Source organism: Ceratotherium simum, chromosome 13 (assembly GCF_057802395.1).
Source record: "Ceratotherium simum simum isolate JZ-2026a chromosome 13, ASM5780239v1, whole genome shotgun sequence".
Taxonomy (NCBI): domain Eukaryota; kingdom Metazoa; phylum Chordata; class Mammalia; order Perissodactyla; family Rhinocerotidae; genus Ceratotherium; species Ceratotherium simum.
Window position 1 is genome coordinate 25773479 of NC_141912.1, and position 20307 is coordinate 25793785.

Consider the following 20307-nt stretch of genomic DNA (forward strand, 5'->3'; position numbering starts at 1 on the left):
AAGGACGACCCATTCACAGAGTCTCAAAGAGCATCATCCATAGGACTCTTTTGCATCTGAAGGTGCTTTAGCTCAGAATGAAGGAGAGGAAAGTCTTTCAGAGAAGAGAAAAATGCAAGGACTGTTCCACACTCAGCATGGCAGAATCATGACCCTCTTTCTCTTCCCTTCATGTTTTTCAGCCTCACCAGGTTCGGATCACTAATGGGGATGAAATACCTTTCCAATGTTACCTGTTGGGATTTTTTTTTTTCAAAATTTAATCAGATTTCAGCTGTCTCTGCAAAGAGGAAAAGTTATATCTGGGGTTCTATGTGTGTAAATTAAATACCACCTGGTTGTTTCATAATTTTGCAGGCACCTCTGAAGGTTTTGAACAGCATTGTCCTTCCAGGTACTGTGATGGTTGGTCCCAGCAGATGGGTAAAGAATCTCCTTAAGGAAGAACCTCACAAAGACCTTACTTTTATTCTTCTTTCAGGAGTTTTCCCTAAGAATTGTCCTGGTTTCACAATATTCTTTTGTTTGTCAGTTGGGACTTTGTGATCTCCTTCAAGATTCATGTATCTCTGAGATGGCAGACTCACAAGTTGTATTGTATCTCTTGTCTCTCTAGGAGTCCCTCACCTGACTTCCTTGTCTATTCCTAGACTAAATGACCCCAGAAATCTCAATTACATGGTAGTGGAGAGGCAATTTTTTCTTCAGGGTCTCTCTGGTCAGAAAACAGGGATGGGTGGTCCATCCTCCAAGTAGACCAAAACTGTGAATCTTGGGAAGAAAATGCCCCAGCACAGCCCCATAGAGATGATGCTTACTCTCTCCACAGCATTTGTCAGGTCTTTCTTCCTTGTCCTTAGCCCATAAACAGGGAGTATTGGTCAAAGACTGAACCTGAGCTGACTTGGGGTTAAAATAGGAAAAGAACCAGAAATGTATAAATTGCCACTTTTTAAAGAGGTCCAATATTTCCTGGAGTTGAGCTCAGGAGAGAAGATCTGAGGATTGCAGGTGCCTCTCAAGAAGAAATGAAGAGCGAAACTGGAGAAAACGGGTATCTTTTCCACTAGTTTGGAGTACGAGGAAGCTGTTCTAACATTTGACCTAATTCCCATGCTCTAACCCTCTTGTTGACCTGTGCTCACTCTAGACAAGTGCCCTAACCGATTTTATGGGTCTAACTCTGTCCCACAGGGTTACTTCACTGCCCCTGAAGAGGATCCGACCGAGAACAGAGCATCTTAAACACGAACATAGCAACAGGACAGTGAAAAACTACTGTTTCAGTCACGATGTGGGGAAAGGGAGACCTATAATATGTCACCATGGGAGCATCAAGCTCTGAAACAGTTTCACTATCTTGAATTGCCAGAAGGTAAGTAAATGTCCCAGCTGGGTGGGGTTCCCACTTGGAATTCTGAGACGATTCCACATATCTTGTATCTTACCATAAATACAAGGTTGCAATTGTTACCTGATTTTGGAAATAATGCCACCTAGGAGGACGAGGTGGAGCAGCCTCTCTGGGCCTCACATCTGTATCACTATCCCCTCCCAATGTGGACCAGGTCACTGGGTAGGACTTGATCCCTCCTCCTATCTTCCAGGAAAAGGTAGCATTGGCATAGGAAGACACTAGGATCCTGGGACAAGAATAAGGTAGGATTATGAGGAGGAAGAATTTTTAAGAGACCATTGGAAACTGGAAATCAGAATGTTTACTCAGCACTTAATTTTAAAGAAATTAAGGAATGGTCAGGAAAGATAAACAATAAAAACATTGATGCTCTAGGGGTCAGAATCCCTTCTCATTTTAACAATCTATCAGAAATTTGGAGATTGTGAGTCAGAAATAATGAGAAAAGGTTTTCCTCCATCATGAAAGACATGATAAGTTTCTTTCCTTCCTTTCATTTTTGAGGTCAATAGACAACAACTCTGGTGCATATGACTTTCAAATGGTGGATATGACACCAAGTTGTTTCTCTCTACAATGGACATTCTGGTCAGATTCACTATTCAAACATTTGACCTCCTGAGCACTCACCCGTGTGCTGAGACTCTGCTATGTGCTCAGATTATGCTCTTCTACACCAGGACTTCCTACTTTTCCTGGAGAACACTCAATTTTTCAAGCTTGTTTAGGGTTCTTTTCTGACCCAGGAACTATGTAAAACTTTAGAGGGAAGGCTATTTTTCCCTAGAAGAGAACCCTGGTGGATTCTAATCTCCTCTGTAAATCCATTCGTTATACTTCTAACAAGCATCTATGATACAGCTCTCTGTGAGGGGGCCAGAATTCTACACAGAAAAGGCAACCAGAACAGTATTTAATGCTTACTACTCAGTTCCTTTTAAAGTAACTCTGCTCCACATGGACGATCCCTTAGTTCTCATTTTCCATATGAACAAACACGTCAAGGATTTATCAGGTACCACTATTCATCCAACTAAGCCCACCTGCCTCATGTGCAAAAAGTCTTCACAACCCGCAGTTGCCTTGATAGGTAAAAATCACTCTAGTGACAGTGTTAGACAACCTTTGGGAACAAGGACCTCATCAAGCCAGAAAGAATGAGATACTAGAAGGTAACTTCAAGGTGACCACATTCCTCACTTTTCCCCTGAAAGCTGAACATTCCACCTCCACACTCCAGACCCCCTTTACTGCCAAATGATTACCTGACAGTAAACATTATCACCTAGCTATTATGCATTTTTCTTATTTGATTCTTGTCTATTTTTCCCACTCCTTCCAATTAGGACATAGCTCCAGGAGGGAGAGAATTTTTGTGTTTTAATCATTGTTGAATTACTGTACCCAGAACAGTCCAATAATAAGATGTGTGCTCAAGAAACATTTGTTGGAGGATTAAAAGAATCAATGATTTTACACTGCCTCTTCCCCCTTAACTCTGTTTGGGCAACCTTCAGAGAACAAAGTTGGAAGAGAAATTTCTTCTGATTCTTCCTTCGATGGAGAGGAAAAGCAAAAATATGGTATAGCTTGTGGTTTCTGAATAATGTACATTTCTTCTCCACTTATTTTATTCAAAGCACTGAAGCCCAAAAAAGTACAAACCTGAGTTTACCATGCTCAGAAAATATTGGATGAGTTCAAATCTCTATCTGGCACATCTACTAATTTTACATTGTGTTTCTTTTCTTAGTGCACTTGACCTCTGCTTTCTCTTTAACAAGATGACATTATGCGAGGCCACTGTGAAAACACAGAATAAAAAATTGCTCTGCCCTCTCTGAGGCTTGAACTCAGGACCTTCAGATTATGAGACTGACGCGCTGCCAACTGCGCTAAGAGGGCAGCTTCACTGTTCTTAATTAAAGGAAAATATGAAATATTATTTTCTGAGTAACCAAGTTTTATCAATTCCCAACTTTTAAAGAATGCTATCAATGCTACTTGAAAAGAACTCCACAGGAAGCAGTGCTGCACCGGAAGTATTCCACGCCCCCAAAAGGCGCGGAGTCCACATCTTTTCGGTATATACTGAACAGTAGGACCATCTGGGCTGCGGGACTGGGGGGATATAGTGCCCGTCTTTTTGCTCTTGTGTTCTAATGATGTGGTTTTATCCTGCCCTCAGAGATCTCAGTTGGTCCTACAGCTTCCATCTTCTTCTTTGTTGAAAAGAAACATACGAAGTGCCCAGTTATCATGTATTAGTTCACAGACTGACTGACCGACTGAACGAATGAAAGAACGAATAAGGGATTAAATAGTCCTCAGATTCGTCTACAGTCCATAATTTGGTTTAACTCTATGTCTCTACTTGCATCTACAGGACTGGAGACACTTTCCCTATAAAAACCACAAACTGAACTTGGTAAAAGTCCTCCTGGATTTTTTTAGCCTAATGTGTCGTTAATTATACAAGAGATTTGTGGAGATTATCTCATATAGTCCAATCGAATTTTGGCAACAAAACCATGTATCATAATCTGTACTTTCCAGTATAATGGAGGCTCAGGTAAGTTAAGAAATTTTCCTAAGGTCCCAGAGCTGCTAGGTGGCAAAGCCTGCATTGGTAAGCAGATTTCTAGATTCCAAATGGTGAGCCCCTTCTCTGCTCCAGCTCATGATCTCTCTGCCTGTTCTCCTCCACAGTAGCCTGCTCATTCATATACTAAATACCTAATTCCCGACCTCCTCTGTGCCAGTCTTTTGGGCTTAGACTTCCAAGTTGAGTTTGACTCGTTCTCCTCCTTCAAACACCACATCCATGACTTTCGAAGTTCTTGTGCAACTTTTTTGAATCTATCACTTCCCTTCCATTCATTCCATGTACATTGATTGGAGAGCTGCTCTGGGCCAGGCACCGTAGTAGGCTCAGGTGATTCAGAAGGAATCTGATGGCCTCAGATCTCAACAGATGGAAGGATAACTATGGACAAGGGACCATCCACTTCCAGTTTCACCACTTTCAGTCTCCCTGGCCTTTACAGCCAAATACCTCTTTCCAAAATATCAGTTTCATTCATGTCACTCTTCTGCTTCTACTCTGACCATTCTTGATTTCTTAGTTTTGATATGATCTTACTATTCTCTCAATCTTTGGCCCTTCTTTCTACCTACATTGTGAGTTTGCTCTATAAGGTCAATTAGATCCATAGATGGATGGTGTTGTTTAGTTCTTCAGTGTTGTTTTCCATTTTTTACCTACTAGATCTACCAGTTAATGAGAGAGGAGTGTTGACATCTGCACTTGTAATTGTGGATTTTTCTATTTTTCTTTTCAGATTTATCAGCTTTTTAAAATGAGTTTTGAAGCTTTGTGTCCAGAGACATACACATTTAGGACAGTTATTTCTTTTGTGAACTGAAACCTTGTAATTATGTACCATCTCTCTTTATACATAGAAATTTTCTTTGCTGTGAAATCTATTTTGTCTGATGTTAATATATCCACTTCAGCTTTTTTTGATTAATACTTGTGTGGTGTATCTTTTTCCATTCTTTGTTTTCAATTATATGTAACTTTTAATGTTGCATGTAACTTTTAATCTCACATATAACTATATTTAAGATGAGTTTCTTATAGTCAGAATATTTATTTTTAATACATTCTGACAATTTCTGATGATTGATATTTTTAGATTATTTACATTTAATTTTATTGTTGATAAGTTTGCATGTAGATGTACTATTTAATTATTAATGGTTTGTTCCCTTTGTTGTTCATACTTCTTTTTTTCTTTTTCTACCTTCTTTTGGCTTATTTAAACATTGTTAGTATGTAGTCTCGTGATTACTAGATGCACACAACATTTCACAGTACACTTAGAATCAATAAATTATCATTCACATTGAATATACAAAGCTCACTACCATTTAGTCTCTTTACCATAACCCCTTTATGTTATGTAGATAGTATTTCTAGATACAATGAAAACTCCATCAATGTTATAACTTTCACTTTCAATCATCAAACATACTTTAAAGACATCATGAGAAGAATAGTAGTCTATGATATTTACCCACATATTTCCTATCCCTGCTATTGTTCCTTCATTCATGGTATTCTAAGTTTCCTTCCGGTATTATTTTTCTTGTCTCAATAGCAGCACTTCTACTAGCAATGGATTCTCTCAGTTTACCTTCAAATTAGAATGTATTTCTTTCACCTTTTGCTATACTTAGCATTCTGTGTTAACAGCTCTTCTCTTTCAGCATTTACTAAAGGTTATGCCATTCCTTTATGGCCTCCCGTGGTTTCTGATGAAAAAGCCACAATCATTCAGATTGTAGTTTCCCTTTTGTTTTCCTCTGGCTGTTTTCAAGAATTTATTTTTTCTTTTTTTACGAACTATTTAAGTGATATGTTTGAGCGTGCATTTATTTGGGTTTATCCTGCTTGAGATTTGCTGAACTTCTTGAATCTGGTTTATGTCTTTTGCCAAATTTGGAAAGTTTTCAGACATTAATATTTTAAATGTTTGTTTTTTTTTTTTTTCTTTTTCAAGGGCCTCTTTCTCTTTTTCTTTGGGTCTCTAGTGATGTGAATATAAGATGTTTATTTTCCTATTTGTCCCTGAGGCTCTTTCCATCTTTTAAAATACACTTTTCTCTCTGTCATTTAGATTGGGTATTTAGTATCGTTCTATCTTCACATTTGCTGACTTTTTCTCAGTCATCTCCTTCTGCTATTGAGATAATCTAGTGTTGTTTATAATTTTGCTTAATACATTTTTCAGTTCTGAAGTTTCAATTTGGATATATATCTTTCCATTATTTGCTAAGACTTTCTAACATTCTATTTGTTCCGAAGAGTTCTTGCCCCTAATTCTCAGAACATTAAATAATCATTGTTTTAAAGTATTGTCAGATGATCACATCTGTGTTATATCAGTGTTGGTATCTGTTAATTCTCTTTCCAAGTGAATTAAGATTTTCTTGCTCCTTCAAATGCTGAATAATTTTGGATTATAACCTAGCCATTTTTTTTATTATGTTATAAGACTTTGTGTCTCGTTCAAATCTTACGGAGAATACTGCCATTTTTGTTTATACAGGCACTTGTCTGCCTTGTGTTCAAGTTTCAAGTACTTCTACGTGTTGTGGTTTCAAAGTCCATTGCATTTTCAAAGCCTTTACAATACTATTTGGAGATCCCTAGAGTGTGTGCAACCCAGCAGCCAGTGTGGACTTGGGCAGTGGGCTGTCACTTACTTCAGTTCTCAAAGTCTATGGTATGTCGTTTAGGATCAGAGCCACTTCTTCACAATTCGCTGATGCCTCCAGGAGTTCACAAACAGCTTTATGTGTTTACTTTCCACAGTATCTTTTCTGATATTCTCTGGTTACCTGGGGCTGGGAGTTTCAGTCCGCTGACAAGGAAGCTGGGGCATTATTTACCCTACTCTGCTCTGCATTTCTCAGGACTGTGCCACATTTAGAGCCTAGCTGCAGGAGAAAAAGGATAAATAAAAATAATTGGGTATGTTCCTGGAGATCACAGCTCCTCTGGAGAAACAGAAAACAAATTATAAATTGAGAGTAGATCTCCATACTGAAGGCCAGTAAGAGGAAGAACAAACCTGCCATATTGGCCCATAGGTCATAAATGAGAGAAGCATCCATATCCCTACTGCGTTCAAAGTATCTACTATTTTGTTCAGAGTATCTACTATTTTGTCGTTTCTTTCAGTAGGTTGGAAGATTTGAGGTTGTCCCCTGGAGATCCGAGGTGGAAGCCAGTAAAACCTGAAGAATGTGGGCATCGATCCCACTACCTCTCACATGCTAAGCGAGCGCTCTACCACTTGAGCTAATTCCCCATAGCTGCTCCGCCATTCCTCCCTCTCCTTCCATTTTTCAGTGTGCTAGTCTCTACTTCTTTATTCATTCTTTGGGGCGACCCAAAGCTCAGGTATGTCAAAGCCATTAATGCGAATCCAGGACTCCACTAATGGTGCATCTTCTCAAAGATGATCCGGGACAAGAGCGTGGTGGCTACCTATTCCTCTGCGAGGGAAAGGAGGAAAAAGTCGCCACGGGAAAACTGTAGCGCCAGCACCATGTCCGTAAATTTTCCGGGACATAAAAGAACACGTCCCAGTTGGGAGGACTCACCTAGAACAGCGGGGCTAATGTAGCACAGTTGTCTCAGGATGATTTCCTGTTTCTTAAAAAGAAAGCAAAATAAAAACAACAGAAGTGGCTTTATCACTCGTTCCTTTTAGGTGGGGCCTCCTAGAAGGAGGCGGTGGACTGATTTCTCCTGAATTCTAGAAGGCATAAAAATCACTCGCTATTTCGCTATGTTTCAAACCCAGCGTGATGACCACTACACTACAAAACTCGCGGTTTTATTTATTTATTTATTTATTTATTTATTTAGACTTCTTTTTTTTATTTTTTTATTTTTTTGTTATTTTTTTGTTTATTGCAGTAACATTGGTTTATAACATTGTAAAAATTTCAGGTGTACATCATTGTACTTCTATTTCTGCATAGATTACATCATGTTCACCACCCAAATACTAATTACAACCCATCACCACACACATGTGCGGAATTATCCCTTTCACCCTCCTCCCTCCCCCCTTCCCTTCTGGTAACCACCAATCCAATCTCTGTCTCTATATGTTTGTTTGTTGTTGTTATTATCTACTACTTAATGAGGGAAATCATACGGTATTGGACCTTCTCTCTCTGACTTATTTCACTTTGCATAATACCCTAAATGTCCATCCATTTGCGTTTTAACCCCATCTTGAGATATGTATTCGTTTCTTGCTAAGGCGCATCATGTTGTTATTACACATCCACGCCATATGAGAGAACAGCAAAAAATACAAAATATTATAGACAAGAGCCAAAGGAAATAAGAGGCGAGATCATATCAGAGTGAAGAAATAAAAAATAGACATTGAGGGGGGCAGATGTCGAGTAAACATATTGTGGAAGGAAGAGGCATGGATGTAGAAATTCCTGTGTTAAGAAATATACCTTTTCAATTGTAGTGGTGTGTATGTGGGTGTAAAATAGACATGGAGGGAAATAGTGATTGGAAAGCCTGGACACAAGGAGATATGTTGGGGAGATCATTGTGGAGGCTTGCTTAAGAACCTTTGAAAAAATTCCGGGCAAATGTCTTACATAATCAAAGTAAAATTTTAGGGAAGTGTTTTAATTTTGAATGCCAAAGAGGTTGGAAATGGTAAACTAGAATTGGAGAGAAAGGAAAAGAAGTTATAAAGATATTAAAGGATTGAGGTGTATCCTGTTAGCTCCTGAGATTAGCAGTAGCATGAGTCTTTCTGCATCTCCAGTGCCCAATACACAGCCTGGCACAGGATACATCTTCCATAAACATCACAAAAAGGATGAAGGGATAGATGAATGAGAAGAAAGAGAAAGATGCTGGAGAGATTGTGCAGGGAAGATGTACAGTATTTGTCAAGACACTGTTGTAGAGATTTGAGGGAGAAAAAGGAGTCAAAGGCTTTAGAAGTCTTGAACCCCAGTTGGCAGACACAGAAGAGATTTTGAGTTAATGTCTGATGAATGAAAGAATAAATCCACTCATTTATAAGTATTTGTAATATGAATGATGAATGAATGAACTGATATGGAGATAAACAGATGGTGAGACTATGCACAGTTAAAGGAAAAGCTCACATTTTTAATTTAGAAAAAAATCAACTTTCCATATCTGGTTTTGCTCCTTACAGCCTTGTGACCTGAGAAAATTCTTTCAACTCTTCTGAGCTTCAGTTTCATTAAAATGGGAAAAATGATATTTAGGTTAGCTGCAAAGCTAAATCAAACAACTTGCATAAAATCAATAAACTTTTAGTACAATTTCTAGCACATGGTGCTCAAAGAATCCTTGTATGTGGAGTATTGCTTGCCTTTCAGGAAACTGCTTTCAAGATCTGATGAGAGACTTTAGTGAAGGTCAGTTGCCACCCGCTGATTTTTTTTTGCTCAATTAGTTTGCAGTAACAAGATTCATGAAACATAAAATGAAAGGTGAAGGAAGGGAATATATTCCTTTCAAATAAGATACTGTTTTCCAGGCAAAATGGCTTTTTCCAATGATTCAAGTAGAGTATTTGTATCTGTATGGATATTTATAGTTATATTTGCAACTGCCTCCTTTCATCCAGCCTTTAAGGGAAGCAGTGACACAGCACAGTTTGACCTTCAGAGAGCAAACTCTGGACAAGCTAACTTTCAGAAATAGATCTCCATGGGTCAATTTGGTAACATGTAAATAAGAAATGAAACAGCACATCATCTCCCTTCCACTCCCTAAGAGAAAATCAAGGAGGCAGAGTTGGAATTCTACAACCCCAAATCAGATATGTTACCAATTTAGTCACCGATCCCACAAAGAACAAAGTGTTTTCAAGTATGTTTTATCCTGAAAGTCTGCACTGTCACCACTCTGGATGTATATACTGTCTCTTCTTCCTCCCTCCAGCTTCCAAGCTCACAGAATGTTAAAGATTTGTGGTTTACCTAGTGTAAGAATCCTCTGTTAGTCAGATTCTCCAGCACTCTGTATCCTGGTACCATACAGAAGAGGCAGAAGACAGAGGGACCATTTTAAGGCTTCACTGTTAGAGAATATAAAGAAAATGGAAATTAAGAATCTATGCAGAAAGAAATGGTTAAAAGAAAATGCATGCAAAAGGAACCAGGCTGTGAATTCTGTTCTAGTTTTCACCCAATGTCCAAATATTTATTAGCTGTGACTGGGTTATAAGGGAAATCTTAAGTGTCTGTGGTCCCTTACATCTTTATTTGTTATTCACTAATTAGAAAATAGAAAATTCTGTTTAGGAAAATGAAAAATATTCATTATAAATAAATTTTCCACTCATCAGTAAAATTGAAAACCTTGAATAATACACAAAGATAGAGAAAAATAAATTGGCTGATGCAGAGATTAATATTTTTGTTATAGGTTGGTTTATTGAATGATTAATTTGTATTTGATCTGCCAATTCCCTATCCTTACCATATCTCCATTTTAAGTTAGAAACTATATTTTATGGATTAACCCTTGGTACTGAGGACATAGTGAGATCAAAACGGTGATCTGAGCCAGAGGAACTTTACATTCTAGAGGAAAGAGAGAAAATTTAAAAAGAGAAACTTCATAAGATACTTTCTAAAGCACATAGTGATTATAAGGAAGATAGAATAAGTTGATGTAATAGATACTGGGTACATGGCTTTAGCTAGGGAGGTGGTCACTGTAGCAAAGTGACATTTGACTTGGGGACTGAGTGCCAAGGAGTAGACACCTTACTAAATCTGAGTGAAGATTAGAAGAGATATTATTCAGGAGCTGGCAGGTGAAGAAAGGGCTTATGGAGATAGCTGGAAAACTAGCCAACATGGAGCCCGGTTACCAGATACTCACAGCACAGCCAAAAGGTAAGAAATTTTTCATCTCATTTCTAGACCATGCACCACTAGTCTAACTAAATTTTGGATTTGCTAAAGGACCACCCATTCACAGAGTCTCCAAGAGCATCATCCGTAGGACTCTTTGCATCTGAAGGAGCTTTAGCTCAGATTGAAGGAGACAAAAGTCTTTCAGTGAGGAGAGAAATGCAAAGACTGGTCCATAGCTCGGCATGACAGAATCATGACCCTCTTTCTCTTCCCTTCATGTTTTTGGGCCTCACCAGGTTCTGATCACAAAAGGGGATGACATACATAGCCAACATTACCTGCTGGGACTTTTTCCATATTTTAACCAAATTTCAGCTGCCTCTGCACAGAGGAAAAATTTTATGTTGGGTTCTAGGTGTGGAAATTAAACACCATCTGGTTGTTTCATAATTTTATAGACATTTCTGAAGGTTTTGAACGGCACTATTGCTACAGATACTGCGAAGTTTGGGTCCCAGCAGATGGGTAAGCAATCTCTTTAAGAAAAGGCTGCACAAGATCCTGCTCCTAGTCTCCTTTGATGAGTTTTCTCTAAGAATTCCTTTGGTTTCACAGTCTTCTTTTTTCTGACTGTCTGGGTCTTTATGATCCACTCCCAGACCCATGCTACCCAGAGACCTCAGACACACAAATTGTTTTGAACATTTTATCTCTCTAGGTGTCCCTCACCTGCCTTCCTTGTTTATTCCCAGGCTAAATGACCCCAGAAATCTCAATTGCAAAGTAGTAGAGAGGCCTTCTTTTTACCAGAGTGACTCTGTCCAGAGAACAGGGATGGGAGGTCCACCCTCCCACTAGCCAAAAGTTGTGACTCTTGAGGTGAAAATGCCCACCACAGCTCAGTACAAATGACATTTACTTTCTCCATGACATTTTTTAAGTTTCCTTCCTCATCTATTGCCCAATGACAGGAGTATTGGTCAAAGACTGGGCCTGAGCTGATTGTGTGTGAAATAAGAAAAGAAAACCCAGAAATGAATAAAGTACCATTTTTTAAAGAGGCACAGTATTTCCTGGAGTTGAGTTTAGGAGAGAAGTTCTGAGGATTGAAGGTGCCTCTCAAGAAGAAATGAAAGAGCAAAATTGGAGAAAACAGGTGTCTTTACCACTAGCTGCAAGTGCATAGAAGGCATTTGACCTAATTCCCACGCTCTAAAGCTCTTTTGACCTGTTGTCATTCTAGACATGTGCCCTAACCAATTGTATGGGTCTAACCCTGTCTCACAGGGTTACTTCACTGCCACTGAAGAGGACCCAACTGAGGGCAGAGCATATCAAACGTGAACTCAGCAAAAGCACAGTGAAAAACTTCTATTTTTGTCAGGGAATGTGGGGAAAGGGAGACCTATAGTATGTGGCCATGGGAAGAATCTAGCTGTGAAACAGTTTCACTATTTTGAATTGCCAGAAGGCAAGTGAATTTCACAGCTGAGTGGGGACACGGTTGGAATTATGGGTCGTGTATCTCACCATAAAAACGAGGTTGCAATTCTTACCTGATTTTGGAAATATGGCCACCTAGGAAGAGGTGGTGAGGCAGCCTCTCTGGGACTCATATCTGCACCATTATCCCCTCCCAATGTGACCCAGGTCACAGGACTTGATCGCTCCTCCTATCTTTCAGAGGAATGTAGTTTGGTATAGGAAGACGCTAGGATTCTGGGACAAAAATAAGGTAGGATTAGGAGGAGGAAGAATTTCTAAGAGACCATTGAAAACTGGAAACCAGGGCTTTTACTCAGCATTTAATTTTAAAGAAATTAAGGAATGGTCAGGAAAGATCAACAATAAAAACACTGATGCTCTAGGGGTCAGAAGCCCTTCTCATTCTAACTATCTGTCAGAAATTTTGAGATTTTGAGTCAGAAATAATGGGAAAAGGCTTTCCTCCATCATGCAAGACAGGATAAGTTTCTTTTATCCTTTCTTTCCTGAGGTCAGTAGAGAACAACACTGGTGCATATAACTTTCAAACTGTGGGTATGAAACCAAGTTGTTTCTCTCTACAATGGACTTTCCAGTCAGATTCAATGCTTAACTACCCTGACCACCTGAGCACTCACCTGTGCACTGAGACACTGATATATCCTCAAATTATGCTCTTCAATAGTGGGGCTTCCTACTTGTCCCAGAGAACACTTAAATTTTCAAGCTTGTTAAGGGCTCTTTCCTTACCCAAGGACTATGTGAAACCTTAGAGAAAGTCTGCTTTTTCCAAGAAGAGAACCTTGTTGGGGTCTAACCTCAATTTATAAATCCATTCTTTATGCTTCTAATGAGCATCTATGATACAAGCACAGTGTAAGCATTGCAGTGCAGTGCAGCATTCCACAGGGAAAGGAAACCAAAGCAAAATCTAATCCTTACTAATCAGTCACTATTGCTCTGACCCTGCTCCACATGCTGTGAATGCACCTAGAGAATCCCTAACTTCTTACTTTCCATGTGAAGAAACATGTAAAGGATTTCTCAGGTACCACAATTCATCCAATTAAGCCCACCTGCCTGATGTGCAAACAGCTCTCATAACCCCCAGTTGCCTTCATAGGTAAAAATTACTCTAGTGACAGTGTTGGAAAACCTTAGTGCACAAGGATCTCAGCATGCAAGAAGGAAGGAGAGACTAGAAGGTATCTTCAAGGTGACGACTTTCCTGACTCTTCCTCTGAAAGCTGAACATTCCACCTCCACACTCCAGACCCCCTTTACTGCCTAACAATTACTCCACAGGAAACCTTATTACCTAGTTTATTATGCATTTTTCTTCTTTGCTTCTTGTCTATTTCTCCCACTCCTTTCAAGTGGGATGTAGCTCTATGAAGAAAGGAATTTTTCCGTTTTAATCACTCTTGGATTTACTGCACTCAGAACAGTCCGCTAATAAGATATGTGCTCAAGAAATATTTGTTGGGTGATCAAAACAATCAATGATTTTACACTCCTTTCACCCGTTAATTGTGTTTGGGCGATCTTTGGAGCATGAAGTTAGAAGAGAAATTTCTCCTGCTTCTTCCATTTGATGTAGAGAAAGAGTAGTTTCTGGTGTAATGTAACTATCTTCTCTGCTCATTTTAGTCAAAGCATCATGAAGCCCAACAAAGTGCAAAACTGATTTCATGCTCCTCAGCAAATATTGGATGAGTCTTCAAATCCTTATCTGGCAGTTTACTTTGTGTTGTTTTATTAGCGCACCTGAGGTAAACTTTGTTTTTATCAATATATCATTAAGGCAGGCCGACTGTGGAAACACGAGAAAATCCTGCCTTTTATGAAGTTTGAACTCAGGACCTTCAGATTAATGAGACTGATGCGCTGCCAATTGCACCAAGAAGGCAGCCTCTAGAGCTAGTTCACATTTACAGGGAAATATGAAGTATTATTTTCCAAACACTGTGGCTTGATCAGTTCTTAACTTTTAAAGAATACAATGAGTACTACTTGAAAATCTCTCTATGGAGACCACTGCTGCAACTGAAGAATTTCACATCCAAGAGCGATGGAGTCCATGCCTTTCCGATATTCACTCAAAGATATAACCAACTGGGCTGCAGGACTGGGGACAATAGTGCCTGTCTTTGCTCTTGTGTTCCAATTATGTAGTTTTTCCTGCCGTCTGAGATCTCAGTAGATCCTACAGCTTCCATGGTCTCCTTTGTTGAAAAGAAACATAGGAAGTGCGCAGTTAATACGTATTAGTTCACTGACTAACTGACAAACTGAGTGAATGAATGAAGGAGCAAATAAATAGTCCTCAAATTTGTCTACAGTCCCTAATTTTGTCTTACTCTATGTCTCTACTTGCAAGTGCAGGACTGGGGACATTGTCTCTACAAAAACCACAAACTGAACTTAACAAAAGTCTCCCTGGGTTTTTTTTTTTAGACTTACATGCATTAATTATACTAAGAGATTTGTGGAGATTATCTCATATAGTCCAATTGAATTTTGACAACAAAACTATGCATCATAATCTGCACATCGCAGTATAATGGAGGCTCAGGTAAGTTAAGTAGTTCATAAGGTCGCAGAGCTGCTAAATGGAAAAATCTGAACCAAGAGGCAGGTATTTAGATTCCAAAACGTGAGCTCCTTCTCTGTTCCAGCTTGTGATCTCTCTGCCTGTTTTTCTCTATAATAGCCCACTCATTCATATACCAAATATCTAATTCCCAACCTCCTCTCCACTGGTCTTTTAGACTTAGGCTCCAAGTCAACTTTGACTCATTCTTCTCCTTCAAACACCACAGCCATGACTTGCCAAATACAGAACAGTGTTCTTGTGCAACTCTTTTGAATCTATCACTTCTCTTCCATTCGTTCAGTACATATTCATTGGAGAGCTGCTTGGTGCCAGGTACTACAGTAGCTCAAGTGAGTCAGAAGGAATCTGATGGCCCCAGACTTCAAGAGATGGAAGGATAAATATGAACAAGGGATCATCCACTTCCATTTCCACCACTTTCAGTCTCCCTGGCATTTATAGCTAAATACCTCTTTCTAAAATATCAGTTTCATTCATGTCACTTTTCTGCTCTCTGACCATTCTTGATTTCTTAGTTTTCATCTGATCTTGCTTTTCTCTCAAGCTTTCGCCTTTCTTGCTACCTACATCATGATTTTGCCCTATAAGGTCAATTAGATCCATAGGTGAATGATGTTGTTTAGTTCCTCAATGTGTTTCCTATTTGTTATATTCTAGATCGATCAATTAATGAGAGAGAAGTGTTGATATCTACAACTGTAATTGTGGATTTTTCTCTTCAGGTTTATCAGCTTTTGTTTATGAGTTTTAGAGCTCTGTGGCAGAGGCATACCCATTTAGGACAGTTACATCTCTTTGGTTAACAGACATTTTATAATTATATACCATCTCTCTTTATATGTGGAAATATTCTTTGGTTTGAAATCTGCTTTGTCTGATATTGACATGTCCAATTCAGTTTTTATTCTTAGTGGGTGAGTCATTTAACTTTCCCAATCTTTTACTCTACCTAAATCATTATATATACAGTGTTTGAGGTGAGTTTCTTATATTCAGCACATATTTGAGCCATGGTTTTTCAATACATTCTGACAATCTGTAGTATGTAATTCATGTATTTAGACCATTTACATTTAATGTTATTTTGGATATGTTTGTACATAGATCTATCATTTTATAGTTTGTTTATGGTTTGTTACTTCTGCTTTTCATTCTTCTATTTCTGTCTTCCTACTTCCTTTTGAAGGCTTTTAAAAACATATTTAATACTCTATATTAATTTATCTGTTGTGGTTTTTCTTTTTCTTTTTTTTACTATATCTATGTGTATGGTTATTTAGCAATTTGTCTGGGTAAGTAACAACAATCGTTATATGTATTACCATATACATACTTAACATTTTTCAATTTATTTTAGAATCAATATTATACCATTCAAGCTGAATATAGAAAACATCACCATTTAGTTCCTTTTACTCTAGCCCCTTTGTGTTATGTATATAGTATATCTGGATACAATGAAAATTCAGTCAATGTTACAATTTTTGCTTTCCATCATCAAGCATAATGAACTCCAGGGAATAATAGTCTGTTATATTTACCCAGATATTTCCTATTCTGTCATGATTCCTGAAGTTCCAAATTTCCTTCTGTTATCATTTTTCTTCAGTCTAAAGTCTTTGCTGATCCTTTTTTAGCTGTTCTGCCAATGAAATTTTTCAGTCTACCTTCAAATGAGAATATTTTTGTTTCACCTTTATGTCTGAACGATATTTTTGTTATACATAAAATTTCAGATTGACAATTATTTTCTTTCAGCATTTAAAAAATATTATTCCATTTATTTCTAGCTTTTATGGTTTCTGATAAGAAATCCACAAACATATATATTGTAGTTTCTCTCTCATTTTCCTCTGGCAGCTTTCAAAATTTTTTCTTTTCTTTAATTTTTAGCAGTTTGATTGTGATGTCTGGATGTGAATTTCTTTGGGTTTACCCTGCTTAAGGTTTGCTGAACTTCTTGAATCTGGTTTATACGTTTTGCACTTTCCAAGACAGTGTCAATTTTAGGGCCAAATAAAGCTGCGGGAGGACACACGGAGAAAAACTGCAATTTGGTATGCCTCACCTTTTTGGGATCACAACTCCCCTGAAGAAATAGAATGAATGATAAATTGACAGATCTATATACTGAATTTTGGTAGAGCCGTCACCAGCCTGTCTTGTCCATGCCCATACGCCAAAATCCAAAGAAACAGCCAAATCACTACTGCGCTCAAAATGTTCGATATTTTCTCGTTTTCTTCAAGGGTTCAGAAGATTTGAGGTTGCTCCCTAGAGCACCGAAGTCAAAATAGCAGAGTCTGGAGAATGTGGGCGTCGATCCCACTACCTCTCACATGCAAAGCGAGCGCTCTACCACTTGAGCTAATCCCCCAGCTGTTAGGTGCTTTTTTTCCCCTCCAATTTTTCTTTCTGCGGTTGATGTGCCGGTCTTCATTATTCACTACTTCTGGCGGTCCAGAGCACAAGGAAAGTCAAGGCCATTAACGCGGAATCAGGACTGGATTAAAAGCGCAACTTCTCAAAGACAGATCGAGTGATGAGCACAGTGGCCACCTATTCCTCCGCAGGGGAAAGCAGAAGAAAACGTAACGACAAGAAAGTTTCCATGGGTAAACTCGGGCGCCGTCTGAATTACACGTTTCAGATTTTCCGGGACAGAAACGTCTCAGCTGGGAAGTCCCGCCCAGAACAGCTAATATGGCACACCTATCTCAGGATGATATATGGCCCTTTTCTTGAAAAAAAAAAAAGGTGAGATTATCACTTGCTCCTTGCAGCTGGGTCCGCCTAGGAGGAGGCTGTGAGGCGGCCGCTCCTGCGTTCTGGAAGGCGAAAATCACCAGCTGTTTCCACTCAGTTTTGAAACTAGGATCTCTTGTGCTTTAGGCAAGTGAGATAAGGACTACACTACAGAAACTCTCAAACTTGAGTGCCTTTTTTCTTATATCTGAGATGTGTATTCAATTCCTATTAAGGTGTAACATATAAAACTCACCTATTCACACCATATGAAGGAACAGCAAAAATCACAAAAGTATTACAGACAAGAACCACGAGGATTAAGAGGTAAGATCATATTAGAATAAAGGAATAATAAATGGACCTTGAAGGATGCAGATGAGGAGGGATGCACATAGGGTGGAAGGAACAGGCATGAATGAAATAATTCCTCTGTAGGGGTACATACCTGTTTGACTGGATTGTTTGGTGCATGAGTGTGTGTGCTGGGAAAACTGGAAAGCCACGTGCAAAAGAATGAAGTTAGACCCTTACCTAACATCATATACAAAAATTAACTCAAAATAGATCAAGGACTTAAATGTAAGACTTAAACAGTAAAACTCTTAGAAGAAAACATAGGACAAAGCTTCACGACATTGATTTTGGCAATGATTTCTTGGATATGACACCAAAGGCACAGGTAACAAAAGAAAAAATAGACAAATTGAGATTTATGAAAATTTTAAAGTTTCTGTGCATCAAAAGATACTACCAACACAGTAAAAAGGCAACCCACAGAATGGAAGAAAATATTTGCAAATCGTATATCTGATAAGGGAATAATATCCAGAATATATAGAGAACTCCTAAAATTCAACAATAAAAAAAATCTGATTCAAATATAGGAAAGGACTTGAGTAGACATTTCTCCAGAGAAGATATACAAATGGCCAATAAGCCCACAAAAAGATGCTCAACATCACTAATCATTAGGGAAAGGCAAATTAACTCTACAGAAAGATATCACCTCCCACCCACTAGGATTGCTACTATCAAAAAAAAGAAAATAATAAGTGCTACTATCAAAAAAAATAATAAGGATGTATAGAAATTGGAACCCTCCTGCACTATTGGTAGAAATGCAAAATGGCACAGCAGCTGTGGAAAACAGTAAGGCACTTCCTCAAAAAGTTAAAAATAGAATTATTATATGATCCAGCAGGTCCACCTCTGGGTATGTACCCAAAAGAATTGAAAGCAGGGTCTTGAAGAAATATTTATACACCCATGTTCACAGTAGCATTATTCACAATAGTTAAAATGTGAAAGCACCCGAAGTGTCCATCAATGGATGAACGGATAAGGAAAATGTGGTATATACATACAATGGGATATTATTCAGCCTTTAAAAAGAAGGAAATTCTGCAATGTGCTACATCATCGATGAAACTTGGGGACATTATGCTTAATAAAATAAACCAGTCACGAAAAGACAAATACTGGGTGATTCCACTTATCTAAATACTCTAAGAGGTACTTAGAGTAGTCAAAATCATAAAGACAAAAAGTATAATGGTGGTTGCCAGGGGTCAGAGGGGAGGGGAAAATGGCGTTTTTTTGGGTTTAATGGTGTTTAATGGGTATAGAGTTTCAGTTTTATAAGATGAAAAGAATTATGAAGATGAATGATAGTGATGGTTGCACAACAATGTGAATGTATTTAATACCACTGAACTGTGCACTTAAACCTAGTTAAGGTGGTAAATTTTATGTGAAGTGTATTTTATCCCCCCCAAAAAAACAGTAGAAGAAATCTGAGTCAAGCAGCTGGCAGCTGAGGAAAGAGCATCTGTGGACAGCTGGAAAATCAGCTCAGTTAACAGAGAGTCACAACAGAACCTAAATGTGAGAAATTTTTCATCCTATTTCAAGTTCATGCACCACTGACCTAAGTATACGTTGGGTTGCTGAAGGAGTATCCCATTCCCACAGTCTCCAAGAGCATCACCCATAGGATTCTTGGTGACTGAAGGGTTTTAGCTCAAGTTGAAGGAGAAGAAAGGCAGCCAGTGAAGGGTAAAATTCAACGACTGTCCCATTGCTGAGCACAGCGGAATCATGACCCTCCTTTTCTTCCCTTTACTGTTTTGGGCATTGTCTGGTTCTGATCACTGATGAACCAACATTACCTGCTGCTCAGTTCTTCAATATCCTGCTGCTCAGTTCTTCAATATCCTCACTGATTTTTGTCTACTAGGTCTATCAATTACTGAGAGAGATCTGTGGAACTCTCCAGCTATAATTGGGGATTTGTCTATTTCTCTTTTCAGTTCTATCAGCTTTTGCTTCGTGAGTTTTAAAGCTCTGTGGCTAGGGGCATACACCTTTAGGATCGTTATGTCTTCTTGGTCAATTGACCCTTTATAATTTGTGTAACATCTTTCACTACCTCTGGTAAATTTCCTTGCTTTGAAGTCTACTTTGGCTGATACCGATATATTCACTTAAGATTTCTTTTGATAAGCGATTGCATGGTGTGTCTTTTCCTATTCTCTTTTTTTTTCTTTTTTTAAGGGAGATCAGCCCTGAGCTAACATCCTATGCT

At 38.5% G+C, this 20307-nt stretch overlaps 1 non-coding gene across 1 annotated transcript; it reads right to left on the reverse strand.

Annotated features, from left to right (window-relative positions):
* Positions 1–3249: 3249 nt before the first annotated feature.
* On the reverse strand, positions 3250–3322 carry TRNAM-CAU (transfer RNA methionine (anticodon CAU)). Its single transcript has one exon. It is a non-coding gene; the product is annotated as a tRNA-Met (tRNA).
* Positions 3323–20307: the final 16985 nt, after the last annotated feature.